Raw genomic sequence first — 15097 nt, forward strand, 5'->3', positions numbered from 1 at the left:
TAGAGCACTCACTGATACAGGTGAGCTTGCTTTCTAGACTCTCATGGTAATTGGAGGCTCTGGAGGATCTAATTAGAGATGGATAAACAGCAGGAAAAGAGCTGGATACTCACTCCTCATTGTGAGTGTACCCAAGGTGAAGTGATCGCAAATCTGCATTCTCTTCTACAGGTGTGACAGATAGGCAGAAATGTACAAAAAGTGAGTTCTTTGGCCCCTTCTCATGGAAAGCTCCTATCCATCTTTTGAAACTCAGTGTAGAATCTCTTCCTCCCTTGTTCCTTAGATACCTTAAATTTTCACTTCCTTACGCATTTATTTGCTATCAATCAAATTCTTCAAGTAACTAGTACTGAATGAACACCTAGGGTGTGCAAAGAATGGTGGTGAGTATGGTTGAGGATTTGGTCTTCTTCATTTTCTTATCATTTTTGGTCCCTTAGGCAGAAAGGCTATTCCATTTCTACACTATCTCAAACCTGAGCACTGGCTCCACTGCCCTATGTTCCTCACCTCATTTCCAGAGATGCTTCTGTGACCTGAGGATGGCCAACGAGCTCTGCAATGGGAATGACCACTCATTGGCTGAATTCATGTGTAGGAAGCAGCAGAGGCCTTGGGGAAAACTATGGGAAGGCAGTCACTAAGCTGTTCTAAGAGAGCTAGCAGGGCAAGAGCAGGGCCTCTGAGCTGAGAGTTTCTTGATTGATGGTGGGAGCCAGATGTACAGGCTGATGCCTCCTCCTTACCCTGACTCCCAACACATTAATGTGTCCCCTGGCTTGGGTGGCTTTAATGCAGCTGCTCTTAGGCTCTGCAGGCAGGTGTCTGTGCTAGGAGAGGGAAAAGCCTCTTACAAAACCAGAAGCAGCTGGTGAAGTTGGCCAGCTCAGCAATAAGGGCATCTCTAAAGAAACCAATTGGCTCGACCTACAAGAAACATTAAACCATTTTGACAGCAATCGTTTTGTACTGCAAAATGCAGAGAGACCCTAGAGAGAAGACAGCTTCAGGAGAGGCCTGGGGCTAGATGGGTGGAGAATTTCCATGAACCACCACTGTTTTGCTAGGTCAAGTACCAAGGACAGAGGCAGGTGGAGAAAGGCCCTTTGGGAAGGTCCTAGAAGGTGGCAGGCAGTAGGGTATGGGAATTAGGAGCTGGGATGAAATGCATTAACCTTCACTGTGTTGTGAAGACAATCAGCTTTGTTCTTGTTCATAGCAGAACACAACTAGTTTGAGTTTTAGCTCCATACTTACTGGGGTGACATCCTGGCAGGAGGAACTGGTTTCAAGATTCGAGAGTGAATATCCAGTCTGTGGATGCTCAAGTCTCTCAAATGGTGTAGTATTAACATATAACCTATGCACTTTAAATGTACTTTCATGTTCTTTAAATCACCCCATGATTGTTTAGAATTCCCACCATAAGCCAAAGCCCATGGCAATAGGTGTTACAGTATAATGTTTGGGGAATAATGACAAGATAAAAAATTCTGTACATATTCAGTACAGACAGAATTTTTGAAATATTTGCATCTGCAGCTGGTTAAACTGTGGTGCTCTGAATCTCAGGATGCGGCTATCACTGCTATGGATGGCTGCCTGTATTTAATCTTCCTGGGGCTTTAGTTTTTTCATCTGCATATGAGGTTCTTGATAGCCATGGGAGTTCAAGACAATGCATATAACATAGCTTTCACAGTGCCTAGCAGTGAGCAACTGTGACTAACTACAGTGTAGTTATTATAATTTTAGGAAGACTATAGTGGTGGTAGAATTAAGTGCTGTAACCATAGACACTAGAGCAATGAAATCCCAGAGTTTCATGTGCATAAAACAATAGGAATCTGTTTCTTGCACATACAATCATCCAATGCTGGGAGGGAGGTCTGAGGCTGATTTTCTCCCATATGCTGACTCAGAGACCCATGTTCTTTCCATCTGTTCTGCCATCCGCTGGGATCTCAGAGTCTGCAGCCAGCAAGAAGAGTGAAGATGCTTCCTGAAAATCCTGGTCTGGATGTGATCCATCACTCATTCCTGCCCACAGAGATGAGGACAAGGTGAATGGCCACTCCATGATACGGATTAGGGGCAGGTAGCTGGGTAGGATGCTACGTCAATGATTAAAATGGGAGTGTTCTTTGTGGAGCAATTGCATACAGTTGAAGGAGGTACATATGTTTTTAGTGGGCAGCTATCTGGAACTGAGCTCATTCTACCCAGGTTGCTACTCTGAATGGGTGCATGGAGGACCTAATTAATTAAAGTAGAGCCTGACTGTTCACATGTACTCTATGGCTCAACTATACCAACATCACTTAGGAGCTTGTTGAACACGCAAAGTCCCAGGCTCAATCCCAACCTGAACAATCTCCCTGCAGATTCTGATAGTGGAGGACTGAGATGGCAATTCAGATAGTGCTGGTCCACAAACCACACTTTGAGTAGCAAGCATGCAGAAGACGTGGGGTTAAAAACCTCAACTTCTTCCTGCATGAAATGAGTTTCTGCTGTGAGTATACAGAGGTGGAGGCCAGGCCCTCTTATTCCAGTTCTGTATCTGCTTTGTAAGGGTGGGTGGCATCCAGCTGTGAAGGATACATGCCTGGACTTAAAAGGGCTCTGAGCTAACTTCCAAAGGGCCCCATACTGGGTTGAGAAAATCTCAGGTAGAGCTCAGATCCAAGCCAATATCCAACTCAGGAACTGTGCGAAACCCCCAACATGGAGACCATGGTACCTGGGAAAACAAACAACAGTTCTTATTGTCTCAAAACCTCCAAACCATGTCATAGGCACTAGGCCCTACCCACCTCCCTTTCCAAACCCCCAACTCTATAAGCATCCCACCAACTGTGCCCAAGTGGGCATAGTTTCAAATCCCAGAGAAACTGTTGCCACCTTCACTGTTCTTCATAAAGAACAATCTGCTCCTGAAGTCCCCTCTCATCTTTCATTTTCACATTGCCTTGGCCAATCCAGAGCTAACATTTTCTAACAATCTGGAAGAGGATTAAGCAGGATTCCAAGCCCTACCTTTTTTCCTTGGGCAAGATGACTCTGGAGACCACCTACAGATGCCCTACAGCTCTGACTTCATTGATAGCAAGCGGGCCGGATGCCCACTCTTTCCACAGGTGTAATAAGAATTTGGCTCCAATCTCCAACCAGCTGAGATTTATTTACAACTGTCTGCAGTGTTAGTTAGGGATGCCTGTGTGAGAGTCACACAGATACTCACCCCAGTTCCTCTTCTCACCCTCCTCCCTCCTCACTGAAATTCATTCTTTTGGAAAAATTCATTAACCTACAGTAACACTTTTCAATAGTGACAACTCTAAGTAAAAGCAGTTTGGTGTTTCTAACTTTTCACAGACAACTCTCTCAGCTTCCTGAGACCTGCACATATTTTAGACAAAACAAAACCAAACCTTGACTTGGGAACAGTGCTCCATATGAAAGCTGACTAGAAGCGATCCCAGCCTGCATCAATAAACTAATTGACTTCTCAGGAATGAAAAGGTGGAGACTAGGAAGGGGTGTGGTATACAGTGGTGACACTCTATTCTTCCAGTCCTGTAGTTCGCATTTTCTAAGCCATCATGCAAAGAAGAGGAGGGGACTCAATACGGCTCAAATTTGCTAGTCGCTCTGCTGTGTGCGACTCTATCACCTTGGCCTTGAACCTGTTTGTGATCCTGAAGAGTGGACACTGCTGAATGTATGCATTAACATTTTATAGAATGAGAAGGTAAGGATTGTATGAAGCATAAGCAAACTGTACAGGCAGAGTTTAAATCCACACGTGATGCTTACATTTTTTTCCAGTGTCATTACAATATCATAGTCAGTAACAACCAAACAGTGAACTTCCAGCAGGGCAGGGCTATCTTTGATGGTCTGTAGATCTATGCGATTGCTTGGTACGAGGGTCAAGGAGAAATCTGTTATGGCAACTGAGATTTCAGACTTTGAGGCAACCCACTTATGTATGATTGCTGCTTCACCTGGGATTTCAGAGCCTGTTTCCTCAACAGTATAATGGAGATAACATTAGGATTACTGCCATAGGAATGATGTGAGGAATAAAGAGACAGCAATATAAAATTTTTAGTGTAATGCCAGATACAAAATAAATGCCTAGTAAATGTTGATTGTCATTGATAATGCTAACATGACTGATACAAGGCCCTTTTGGATGGAGGGATGGACAACAGTCAACTCAGATCATGTGCAAAGGTCAGTATTACAGAGCTATGAGGAGCAACCCGGCTGCACGGTGAGACCTGAGGTCCTCTTGTCTCCCCAGGGACCACATGTCATCATCATATCTGCTTCTCTTGACAAGTGTCCCCTGTTTAGTGCTCTTGTTCAATGCTGAATAAGACTTTTTTCTGCCTGAGTCTTGTACTATTTTATCCTAAGTACCTAGTATGGATTACGTATGGATTCTCAGGGTGTAAACGGAAATTAATGAGAGAGCATCTGCTTAGTTGACTTTCAGTCAGTGGATCAACAACTTTGGTTTGGAGTTCCATGACAGACATGCTGGATGAGGGTTAGCTGTGTTACAGGAAATCAGCCATGTATGAATGAGCTAAGGGTGAGAGGTAAGCGATGAAATATCTGGAATAAGGGCATGGGATATTTCTTTTGCTGTGTTTCTGAATCTCCCATTTTCTCTCTTGCTGTTTTCAACTCATTCTTTAATTGGGCACAACTAATTCATCAGTTCATTGAGGGATTTAAAGCTTTGAGATAGTGTGAGTTGATGAAAACTAATTCCCAGAAATGATGGATCAGTGAAAACAAGATGTGTTTGGCCCTTTGCTACAATGACTGCACTTTAAGCCATAATCAACCTCTTGGAGACTTTCAACTCTGTACCTTGTCTGAGCAGACCTTGGTAGGCATTCCTCTGTATCAGGCTTTCTCTTCTGCGTTTACATATAATTGCTGCTATTTTTCATTAAAGAAAAATTTTCTTGGAGAAAATTGCTTTCTCAGCCTTTTTGTCTTTCTGTGGCCTGAAAGTTATTGGCAAGGTCTGGAGCCAGGACTTTGTATTTTTGTTTCAGGACCTAGTTTCTTGATTGAAGTTGGGTGGCAGAACATTACAGGACAAGCCAGGGAGGTTAGCTAGTGTCTCCAAATTCAGGGATGGCTGACTGAGGAATTCCAGTTGTCCTTCAAGGAGAGGAGCCAATCACAAGCATCATCCAGATCCTAAATGGAATTTGCTACCTCTTTCTACACTAGGATATTAGGATATATGATAATGCTTCTAGCAATTCAGGTCTTTAGGATTCTGCTCTTTTAGGACATTTAGGGCTCTCATTCCTCTGCAATTACATTTCGGGTATTCAATGTCGTAATTAAGGGACTGGGCTTTGGAGTTGGGGTTTTTGAAGATTGCATCTTAACCCTGCAATTACCAGCTCTGTGACCTAGGGTAGCATCTTATCCTCCCTGTGTCTTGTTTCTCTTGTTTGTAGCAGGAAGGTGACGATAGGTCTGTGGTGTGGGTTACCACACATACGATGCATACTCAGTGCACAGCCCTTGCCCAACATCCAGGGAGTTGTCAGCACCACCAGCTACTGTAAATTACTCTCAGCACTGCTGAGTACCACTCTGAGTAGTTTGCACTTCTGTTGAAAACTTGATCATTGTATTATTCACTTTTACATTTGTGGCTCTGGATAAAAGAGGATTATACCCACCTTGTCCCCTTGTCACCATAAAAGGCACAAACCTATTCCTAAGCTCAGAGCTCAGAGTACTTTGGTCTCTTCCTGCAGGGTTAAAGAAAGCATCCTCCTGGACCCTTTCCTCTTGTTTGCTGTTCCCCCCCATGTGACTTTGATTGCCAATTTCAAGTTCAGTCACAGCAACCTAATTAGTACAGAGGGCCAATTTGCTTTGTCCTTTTTTTAATCCTCATCTGGGTGTTCCTTGTTTATTTTTCATTAAGCTTTGTTTAAGAAAAACATGGCATGAAAGTAGCTAACGTTTACTGAACATTTGCGATGAATCAGACACAGGGCAAGTTCATTTTGGGGGCCTTATCTTATTTAATTATCACCAGAATGCTGTACCAGGAATTAGGATCATCCTGCTTTGCAAGTGTAGAAACTAAAGCTCAGAGTGATTAAGTATTTGGGTGATTTGGATCTTGGTCAAGGCAAACAGTTCCTGATTCAACTCCATTTCATATCCCTTCTTAATGGCATCCAGGTCCCTTCTGTAAACCTTCCTGCCCTTTTGGGAAAATGGTGGCTTTACAAAACAGGTTTCACCAAAAGAATGAAAACCAGTCATTTGACCTTACTGTCCCTTCTGTTCCAGGCCACTTGCTTTTTCTGCTGCCTCTTCTGCTCTCTTTTCCTCTTTATTTGCACTTTCTCAGGCTCTAGGTTTCCTGGAGGGAAGCTTACAGTGACACAGCCACAGGAGACCAAGCTCACATTGCAGTTGCAAGTGGTCTCTCCTGTCCTCTCTTCTCTCAGTTGCTCTTGGACCTCTTGAGACACTTGTCTTGTCCTACCTCTTACTTTGTCACAGAAGTGCTGTGATTGCTGTTTCCTAGGCATTGTTGAAAGAACCATGGAGAGCCATGAAGCAGGAATTGCAGTTTACCACATTTAGGGGACAAACTTTCACATTCACCAAAGTTTAACTCAGTGACTTTCTAGTTTTCTTGCCTTGGACCAAGTTTCATCCTCCAAACAATGGGGATGATAAAAAAAAAGCTGTCTGAAGCCTTGAGAGTGTGATGAGATGATGGTCTGTAGAGCCTAGCACAGGCCTGGCAATGAGTAACGACATGCATCCTGTCCCCTGCACCCTTGAAGTGCTGAGGTATATGCTTTGGGGCAGCAAGTTCCATTTCTCTTTCTGTTGTAGGAGCTCAGGATATTAAATTAAAGGTGCTAGGTCAAGCACAGCACCAGCATTGCCAATTGTGTGAACCTGGTCAAATTGCTTTGTGTATTGAGCTTTTGTTTCTTCATTTATTATATGTCTGGGATAAAATATTGCAGAACTTACTTGGATGAGGCATTTTGAGAAAGTCCTTTGACTTGGTCAAAATGTAATATTTCTTTTTGGTGTTACCAAGAAATGTATACAGAATGTTTTCCTATCACTTCCTTCCCATCATTCATCCTGTCTCTGAAACGTGTGTGTGTGTGTGTGTGTGTGTGTGTGTGTGTGTGGTATGGTGGAGGGTTAGCAAGTGTAGATCATTGCCTGTGGGGAATAAGGCTCAGGAATAGGGAGAAAAATATCTATTTTTCACATAACTAGATATGAAGAGCTTTTCAGTTTGATGTGATCCCACATATCCGATTTTCTAATTTTGCTTTCATAACTTGTATTTTGGTACCATAACCAAAGAATCACTGCCAAAACCAATGCAGAGAACATTATCAACAGTGTAAAAAGGCACTTACAGAATGAACAAAAATATTTACACACCATGTATCTGAAGGTGATAGTATCCAAAATATATAAGAATAGAATTCTGATAACTCAATGGAAAAGTGGAAATAATCCAATTTAGAAATAGACAAAGTATTTGAATAGATAGTCTCCCAAACAAGATATATAAGTGGCCAACATGTATGTGGAAAAATGTTCAACATTATTAATCATCAGGAAAATGAAGATGAAAAACACAATGAGCTATTATCATGAACAAAAGTTGAAGAGAATGCAGAGGAAAGGAGGCCATTGTACACAGGTGATGGGATTGTGAATTGATGTAGCCAATATGGAAAAGAATTAAAATAGAAGCTGGGCATGGTGCCCTTGATCATGCCTTTGATCCCAGCACTTAGGAGATGGGGGCAGGTGGATCTCTATGAGGTTGAAGCCAGTCTGGTCTGCATAGAGAGTTCCAGGCTGTCTGGGGCTATAGAGAGACTCTGGCTCAAAGAAATTTTTATGTAGGGAGGGAGTCTAATAATCAAACTATATTGTATGAAAGTAAAACAATTCAATTAAAAATTAAAAAAATAGAACTACATATGATCCAGCCAGCCTACTTTTGTGTATTCTAAAGGAAACAAAATCAGGATTTCACAGAAGTAATTGCACTTTTTTGTGATTGCAGCATATTTGCAACAGCCAGGACAGAAGCAACATAAATGCCCTTTGGAGCGTGAATGCAGAAAGAAAATATGGTAGGTGTGTGCAATTCAATATTACACATCCTTAACAATATAGAAAGCTTGCCACTTGCGCTGGGTAGGAGAGACCTTCCTTTGCTTTGTTGGTCAGAGTTGTCCAAGGGACACCCAAAATAACACAGGGTATTGCCACATCCCTTGGTTACATCCCAGAACTTGAAGGCAAGACCCTATTGCTGAAGACAGGGCATACTTCAGACACAGGACTTGGAGCAATGGAGCTGACCTCAAAGCCTCCTCCCTGAAGACTACCTTTCAGAGGGTACTATGCAAGCTACTTAGGGAGAAAACCAATCAGTGGTCATACCCAGATGCAAAACCCAAGAAACATAACAATGACTCATTCAGAAAACTATCTCTATTGGTACAGCAGTGGCACTTTTATTTTGGGGGGTAATCAACCGCTGTCTAATTGGACTTTTGGCCTACTCAATGGGAAGAAATTCATGTGTGGTACTATAAACATAGTTAAATGCACATGACTGGAGAGGTCATAGATCCTAAAGAAAAGCCTAATGTCACATCCTTAGACCAATGTAATTTCTTACTGTGTTCTAAATATGTATTCTTACCCTTACAGATGAGTGTACTTCATACCATTTTTCAAAAATGCTTATTTTTACAGCCATCCGAGACTATTACAGAGTTCCATAACTGACCAAACACAGAGAATAAGTGTCTGTGAGATGCTCAGACTAACAGAGCTCCACAGCTGGTCAAATGCAGAGAATAAATGACAGTGAGGTGCTCAGACCTAAGTGACACATCTACAATGCAACCTCTACACCTAAGGCTCAGGAAACATAGCAGAACAGGGGTCAGAGAGAATGTCAATGCACCTCTCAACTCTCACCAGTACAGCTTCCTTATACAAGAGATGGTGGTTAACCCAGAAATCTACAACTGGTCAGAGTGCAGAGAATAAGAAACTGCAGACTGCATGTCCCTGGTTGGACGTTTATATCAAACCTCTGGCATCTAGGTCTCAGGGACCATTGTGGAAGAGAGGGTAGAAAGAATGTAAGAGCCAGGGGTGGTAGAAGACCACAAGGAAGCAGAGTTTTCCAGACAACTGGGAAGTTACTCATATGAACTTACAGTAATGGTGACATCATGCACAAGACCCATGCAAGCTAAACCAGACAAAATCCCAGCAAAGACGTGGGGAAATGGACAAAAAGCCCTGACCTTAGATGAGAAACTGTTGGCAACTGATCACTGCTGGTTGAAGGAGAGTTGATTTTCTTTAAGAGAGTGATACTAGATAGGTTGATCAAGCTCCAGTAGATGAACTCACATTGAGGAACATTTGGGGACACAAACTTGGCTTGATAGGCCTTAACAGATATGACAGAATGCATGAAATCTAGTGGGGGGGGGACTTGGAGAATGAAGACAGAGGAGGGGGTCTAAATATGATCAAGATACATTGTATCAAATTTATAAAAAATCAATTAAAATAGTAAATTAGATCGTAAAAATAAAAAAAAGTTTATATATCGGATAAAAAGAAGTCACTTATCACACATATGTCTAAGAAACTAGTCATGGATGCTAATGGAATCCTCTCAGGATGAATGTGAGAAAATCAAATTGTGTTTGAAGTTGATATACTGCTCAGCTTTGGTCCAGGGAGGCCAATATTTCCATTGACTGATATTGGAGAGCAGGAGTGTATACTGTGTTTGCAGTGGGACCCAACATGACTCACTGTAAAATGACATTAGGATAATAGGTGTAAGAACACGGCAAGAGAGAGTTTGTTAACTAAAGGATGTAAAAGATGAAAGGTGGACATTTGTCCTCTGCCACTCATGAAATACCTCAAACAATAGTCTTGCTTGGGTAACAATTTAAAACATTCCATTTTTTTTGGTCTCTTTGAGATGGGGTCTCCCTGTAATCACAGTTGACCTGATTCACTACGTAGACCAAGCTGTACTTGAACTCACAGAGATTTGCCTGCCTTCGCCTCCTGAGTGCTGAGATTAAAGGCATGTGCCACCATGCCTGGCCCAAACATTCCAATTTCTACAATTGAATTTTAATCAATAAATCTGCCTATAGAAATGAAAAAAGAAATCTTTTTACTTTCATGAACATGGATGCATATGAATAACATTGCATTAAGTTGAAATAAATCAGAGGCCCAAAGGCAAATACTCCATGATTCCTCTCATACAAAGAATCTACAATAGTTAGGGCTGGAAAGATACTGCCTAAATTAAGAGCAGGTACTGTTCTTTCAGAGGACCCGAGTTCAGTTCCCAGTATCACATCACGTGGCCGCAACCCCTTGGAATTCCAGCTCCAGTGTATTCAACACCCTCTTCTGACTTCCACAGGGGCTTGTGCTTATGTGCACATACTGACACACAGACACAAACATAGACACATAATTATAAAAATAAAATAAATCTTAGGAAAGAATGCACAGTAGTTAAACTCTTAGAACCAGAACAGAATGATTGTCAGGGACTAGAAGGGAGATAAGCAGAGAGTTATTCAATGAGTATAAAGTTTGGCATATGCATGATGAAAAAAATCCTGGAGATCTACTGTACAACATGGGTGTCCATACCTAACAATAGAGCATTATACACTTAGAAACTGGTTGAGAGGGTTAAGTGATTTTTGCCATAATAAAAAGAAAAATAAACCCTAGAAATACCAGCAGTTTATGTATAAAACACTTAACAGACACGTTTTCTTTGAAAGAATGGCATTGAAGATATTGTCATTGAGCTTTGTCAGACGTGTTGTGTCCACACATCCACCTCACGGGGCTATGTATAGATGAAGACGAAGAACAAAGCTTTGTAAAGGATGTTGCTGTGTATGTGTTGAGTGACTTTGAAAAATATGTCATGTGAGACTACTCTGCAATCCCCACCTCTCTAACTTGACCAATACACTGATTCCATAAAGGAGGGTTAACAGGATATGGGAGAAGTAATTAACAAGGGCTGAGTGGACAGCTCCTGTGAGGAGGGCTTTGGTCAGCTCTCCAAGGCGGAGATCCATATGGACTGACAGAGCTGAGCACGTGAATTTCTCAGTGAGCTGGGAATGGGACCTGGCAAGCCGGTGGCTCTAATCCGTGGATTCTTCTGGACTGACAGAGGTGTCTCTTGGTGTTTTTTTTTTTTTTTTTTTTTTTTTGATAGAGTATGAATGTGTTCTATTAGTTCAGCTATGTGGGGAAGAGCCCTCATTGAACAGTCAATTCCAGTGCTGTCAGCAGACAACGTCGGTGTTTGAAGCAAAGGGGTAGCCAGCCCTGTTTCCTCTTTTGCCTCAGCCTTCCTAGGCAAGGACTGAAAGAAGCTGCCTTCCATAAATCAGCAGCCTGGCCACACCTACTTGGGGGGAACACAGCCTTTTCTCCTTTCATTATTTTTTTTTGAAGTTTTTTTAAAATTTCTTTTTATTAAGCTACTCACACCACCATGGTTTGTAAGCACCCTTAGATTTCAGCAAGTAAATCATTAATATCCAATTTGGGAAAGTCAGTGGTATGTAACTGCAGTATTGGCAAAGTAAATGGAAAGTGGAAGGCTTACGAGCAGGGTATTAATTATCCAGTGCTGCAGATAGAGTGTGGGCAGGTGTTTATGGGTTCCGTATAGCTGGCTGCCCTGACTGTGCTCAGGGAAATTCATACCCCAGGGGCCTGTCTTCCTGTTCCTTACTGAGCAGCCCTCTAGCCCAAGCAATATTTTCTCTTTGAATTAAAAAAAATATAATATCTATCAAGAATGTTGTATGAGGTGGATAGTATCTTAGAGAACCACATCTACCCCTCAGGCAAGTTTTGTTAGAGTAATCATTTTGAACACTCTCAAACACATACTTAAGGGAAAATGAGAACAGACCTCACCTTAGGGAATTAAAGCAAATGGCTCTGAGATAGGATTCTCCCTCATTTACAGGAGGATTGATGAACATACCCTTGAGATAAGTATTAATCTGCATGTGAAATGTTGAGAATTAAAAACAAATCAACCACAAAGTCATTGGTGGCCTCATACTTTTCCTTCTGCCTTTGTTTGTTTGCTTGACATTTTTAAAAATGTTTTTTGATTTATTTATTTTTATTTTATGTGTATGCGTGTTTTGCTGGAAGTGGACCTGGTCTATAACCCTCCCCCAAAACGTTAGCAGCTGGAGACCAAGTATTCAAGCACATAAGCCTCTGGGAGACATTTCACATTCAAACTATAACGCATGCACACAAATCTTGCCTCTATTATCCACTTCAAGAGTGAAGTCATATTTCCTCAGTCTTGCATAGGTTAAACATTTTAGTATGATTTTACTTCTTTCCTTTCTATATTTTCTGTTCTTTCCCTGCATTCTACACCACACTTCTTTGAATTTGTTCACATGGTTTGTGACTTTATATTGAATTTATTAATGCATTTATTATTGGTAATAGTAACAGACAACTGTGTGTTACTGGTGTAACAGCATGTGTCTTGTTTCTCTGGCTCTTACAATCTTTCAGCCTCTTCCTCAGTGATGTTCCCTGAGCTTTAGCTATAGAGGTTGCATTGTAGATGCATCACTTAGGACTGGGGACCTCACAGTCACTTATTCTCTGCACTTGACCAGTTGTGGAGCTCTGTTAGTCTCTATCTATGACAAAAAGAAGCTTCTTTGATGAGTGGTGAGAGGTACACTTGTTTGTAAATATAATGATACACATTTAGACTATAGTAAGAAATTATGTTGGTCTAGGGAAGTGACAGAAGTGGTTTCTTCTTTACAGTCTAAGCCATCTCTAGCCATGTACACTTGCCATGTTTGCAGGAAATAACACAAAGATAATACTCATGTATAAAATTCCCCCAAATAAAGAAATATTAAAAGATAGTGCTTATTTTTAAGTTACTTAAGTTTTATAACTATATTGATAGTAATTCTTTAGAAACTGTATTTCCCTAATTTTCACTTTCCTGTATTTTATGGCTTCCTCAGTTCTGATTTTTTATTTCATTTCTGGTAAAGTAGAATGTATCTATTTTCAGTAAGTATGATACATATGGCAGACAGACATGGAACAGCTTGAAGATTCTCACGAGAACCAAAGTTTGTAAGTTCCAAGGTCACTATCTTTACTCTCAAAAACCATGTCAAACTAAGTACTTCCTGTTGAATTTCAAGAAGATGTCATCTATTCTTGTTTTTGTTCTTTGAAATGGTGTATTTAGTCTCATGGGATACTAACGTTTTTTGTTTTTCATTGACTTGGAAATAAAAAATAAAATAAAAACCGATTATAAGTCTGTGTGGGCATTGTTTGATTGTTCTGACCTTTCACTCAGGGATTATTTTTGATTTTCTGACTCAAGTTGTCATGAACTGGGCAGATACCTGAGGCCTGTCCACAGGAATGTAAGGAAAGGAGAGAGGTAAGGAACCTGTGGAGCCTGCAGGGGAGTAGCTATGAGGACAAACTGTGGAATCCAAGAGGACTCAACAGAAAGTCAAACAGTGGGAATAGTTGGTAATGGGTAATAACCTGACAGAAGGAATCAGTGTATCAGAGCTAGTTATTTATTTAACAAATACTTTTATTAATTATTGAGAATTTCACACAATGTATTTTAACCATATTCAGCTCCAGTTCCTCATTTTGACTCCTCCCAGATCAATTTCCACCTTCCTATTCCCATACAACTTCATGTTATTATTATTATTATTTAATTTACTAACTCATCAATTCCAATTTGTGATGTCTGTATGCTTCTGAATGTGGGGCCATCCACTGGAGCGTGGTCAACCTAACAGGAGTCACACCCTTTAATAAAAATGACCTTTCCTCCCCCAGAATCCATCAACTGTCCATAGATCCTCAGGAGTGGGGGCACATGAGCCCCTTTCCACTCACTCCATACTAGAGCGTTAACTGGCTTGATCTTGTGCAGGTAACCAAGGTGTTGTGAGTTCAGGAGTTCACGATCCTGTCATGTCCAGAAGCCATTATTTTGCTTCAGTGCTCCCAGAATTCTGGCTCTTACAATCTTTCCACTCTGACTTCACTGGTCCCTGAGCCCGGTGGGGGTGTGATATAAATGTTATGCTTGTGGCTGAGCACTCCAGTTACTTCTCTGCACTTTGACCAGATTTGAGCTTCTGTGTTACCATCCACTGTGCAAATAAATGTCTCTGATGAGGTCTGAGAGTTGTACTAATCTATGGCTAGAGATCTGAATTCAGAGGGCAGTTTGGTACTAAGTGATTTTAGCAAAATAATGGTAGTAGATTCATCCCTGGACCTATGCGCGCTCCAACTATGGGTTCTTGGCCAGATTGGTAGAACCAGGTATGTGTTTTCTCTTTTGGAATGGGGCTTAAATACAATTGGAAAGTGATTGGCTACCACCTCCATAGCATTTGTGCCACTGTTGCATCCATGGGCACAACTTGCCATGACAGTCATATTATAGTTCACAGTTTTGCTGTTGCCATCTGGAAATTCCTAACAACTTTTGACCAATGATCCTTTTCATCTTGCTTTAAGCCTCAGGAATCATGCGGTTGATCTGGGTAGGAGGTCCGCTGTGACCATATCTAGGTGGACAGTACTGTCCCCACACTAGCTAAGTGCTTGGACTTTATGAGATGTCTGTTTGCTTCACCATAACCCTGGTTTAAACTTCATGCACCAGTTGCTTGTTCTAAGACTTAGGCTTGTTTCCTTCTCATACATCCCCCAGTTGTGATATTTGAATCTACTTGGGCTTCGAATCACAATTTTGTGGGAAGTTGGTTGGAAGAAATGGACCACATTAGCATTAAAAATCCAAGTTTTTATTATAAGGATGTCTCTAAAAGATTCCAGAGGAGGGTTTGTGTGTGTGTGTGTGTGTGTGTGTGTGTGTGTGTGTGTGTGT

This window comes from Nannospalax galili, unplaced genomic scaffold (assembly GCF_000622305.1).
Source record: "Nannospalax galili isolate Female #2095 unplaced genomic scaffold, S.galili_v1.0 scaffold57, whole genome shotgun sequence".
Taxonomy (NCBI): domain Eukaryota; kingdom Metazoa; phylum Chordata; class Mammalia; order Rodentia; family Spalacidae; genus Nannospalax; species Nannospalax galili.